Below are 2945 nucleotides of genomic sequence, written 5' to 3' on the forward strand. Positions count from 1 at the left end.
ACACAATCAGGGAATCAGGTGTTCAATTGATTAAACAGAGGTTCAATTATAATTTGTTTTCTCCTTTTGAATATTACAATATATTAACTGGTTTCAAATGTATGTCGTTGCCTTTCTTGTCTCTCTAGAAAAACAGGATTAATCTCAATGGGAACGCATATATTCAAAATCTAAAAGGTGTGTGTCATATGGGATTTACAATCCGAAAAAGATCCATTGAGTATGAAGGTGATGAAACCAGCATTCACAGGGTCAAAAACCCAAAAATAGATGATGCTTCTCTTTTGAATGTAGACCCATGCATTCATTTAAATAATCATATAATATATTATACATATAAATAATGTTATATTCACATTTTTAAGTTGGAAAATGTAGTATAGTAATAATATTAACAGCAAATATATTTTTCTTAAACAATAATATTTCATGTAGAACAACATGTTTTTAATAAATAAAACAATGAAAGGAGAAATCTTGCTTGAATCTGCGGCTAAACTCAGAAGATGTAGTGTTACTAACTTGTGTGTTATAGCGCCATCTTGTGCTGATCAGGAGATAAAGCACTGAAGGACTCGGGCGGGAAATGTATTCTCATTAGGTTTGCTCTTTGAAAATTGGCATTAATTTAACTACAAATACATTAGTCTTCATTAGCATATTTTTAGATCAACGTGTTTTGATTGAAAACTAGAAACCAGACATGATGATGTAGGAAAACAGCTCTCTCGTGAGCCTGTGGTGGCTCTTAAAAGAGCCTTTTGGTGCACTGAGTGCAGATTAAAGAGCCACTTCACTTCTTGGACTTCTTCGCTGCAGCTTTCTTTGCCGGAGCCTTCTTCACGGGGGTCTTCTTCTTCGCGACCTTTTTAGGGGCAGCCTTCTTGGGAGTAGACTTCGCTGCTGGCTTTTTGGCCGCTTTCTTCACAGGAGACTTCTTGGCTGCTGGTTTCTTGGCTGCTGGTTTCTTAGCGGCGGTTTTCTTGGCGGCAGTCTTCTTCACTGGTGTTTTCTTAGCTGCTGTTTTCTTTTGCGGGGACTTGGCGGCGGGTTTCTTCACTTTAACGGGGGCTTTCTTGCCGGGCTTGGCGGCTGTGGTCTGGGCCTTGGGGAGCTTGAAAGACCCGGATGCGCCGATGCCTTTGTTCTGGACCAGCTTTCCGTCGGTCACCAGCTTCTTCACCGCGGTGTTGATGCGCTTGTTGGCCTTCTCCAGGTCGATGCCTTTGGTGGCCAGCGTCTTTTTGATGGCCGGAAGCGAGGTGCCTTTACGGTCCTTGGCCTCGGTCACGGCGTCGAGGATGAGCTTCGGGAGGGAGGGTCCGTCGCTCTTTGCCCGGGGAGCGGCCTTCTTCTTGGGGGCTTTGGCCGGGCTTTCGCCGCGGGAACTGCTGGAGCTTCTTCTGCCATGTCTGAGTGTTTCTCTGTCGAGTTTCAGTCTGCTGTGTTCAGCTCCGGCGCGAGGCGGGAGTTATATAAAGCCCATGAGAACCGTGGAGAGTCAACCCACAGCCGCTCCGCTGCCCTGCTGAAAATGTGGCGGCAACTTTGTGTTTTCTCTCTGACAATTGGGGATAAAATGCATAGAAGGAAACGTTTTAAAGAACAAGAGTTGTTGTAGCGGAGAGAAAACCTTCTCCCTTCACACTGAGCTCATGTGGGTGACGAGGACTCGTTTATTTGATTCAGGAGGCTTCAAACCTTTCGGAGACACGTCGTTTTGGACTACTCGCAGCGAGTTTTCCTCACATTTTGTCTTTAAACATATCTAAAAGTAATGTGAATTACATGTTACAGTGATGTGCAAGTAAGCAGAGACGTGTGATGATATAATTAAAGTGAAATCACTGCATTAATGGGTTTTATTTAGTTTAAAATGGGGGAGTTTTCAGCGGTGGTAAACACACTGGGTGCTGGGTGTGAAGGCTGACAGGTTTATCCGCTGCATTGATCCTTACCATGATGGATTCAACATGATGGGCCTCCAACCACAGGTTAATTTCTCTCTCTTCTTCTTCTCTTCTGCTGTACACAATATACCAATTATTAGAAATACAAAGGAAAAGTGGGATTGCAAATATGTTGGAAAATATGACACTTAAAGCTTCAGATGATAATGTCGGTCTATGGAAGCCACTTTCTAAGAGATTCTGATTCTGATACTATCTACTTCTTCAAAATAACGGGTTAGTGCAGGATACTATCTCATTATTTTAAGAGTTATTATTTTGAGGTTTCTCATAATGACTTCAACAGCTTCTTTTTGGTTTGATTTGACGTGATAGGTCTCCAAACACAGGTTAATATTCTCTTTTCTGCTGTAGCCTACACAACCCTGGCTCTGACTGTAACTGGGATATTTTGAATACACTGAATGAGGATACATAGGTTAAAAGATACTTAACTAAGTTAAAATGCTGTAATTCATTGCACTGCTTGGTTAAAAAGATGGTTAATTATTTCTTTGAGTTGTAATCCATTGTTCTGACCTTTTCACATACAATCATTCAGAGAGGTTTGGCACATATTTTGGAGATTTCTCTTAAACGTGTGAAACCTTGGCGGTCAGGTGTTCACGGTAGACGTGTTTTCATTGAACCCATTTCAAAGACAAATGCACCATAAGAGATTTATTTAAAATATTTATTTTAAGAATTTAAGAACCAGATCACCTGTTCTGAGGGGGTGGGGGGGGCAACGGGTCACCCGGTCTTGGATTGGGGGGGGGATTGATCAAGGTGGAGAGGAGAGAAAGGTTGATGATGTTAATCCTCTTCCTCCTGCTCCTCTTCTGTCACTCTTGCCTCCTTTTCTTTCTTCTTTTTTAATCCCTCCTTCTCTCTCTTCCTGCTCCTCCTCTCTTTCTTGACTCGTTTCTCCATCTCCTCTTTTTCCTTCTTTTGTCTTTTCAATTCTTCCTTCTCTCGCTTCCTATTTTCCTCCTC

The 2945-nt window shown here is 42.1% G+C and overlaps 1 pseudogene; it reads right to left on the reverse strand.

Moving 5' to 3' along the window:
• Positions 1-710: 710 nt before the first annotated feature.
• On the reverse strand, positions 711-1425 carry LOC116684716 (histone H1-like; annotated as a pseudogene).
• Between the last annotated feature and the right edge of the window lie 1520 nt (positions 1426-2945).

Source organism: Etheostoma spectabile, unplaced genomic scaffold (assembly GCF_008692095.1).
Source record: "Etheostoma spectabile isolate EspeVRDwgs_2016 unplaced genomic scaffold, UIUC_Espe_1.0 scaffold00019525, whole genome shotgun sequence".
In the NCBI taxonomy this organism is placed as follows: domain Eukaryota; kingdom Metazoa; phylum Chordata; class Actinopteri; order Perciformes; family Percidae; genus Etheostoma; species Etheostoma spectabile.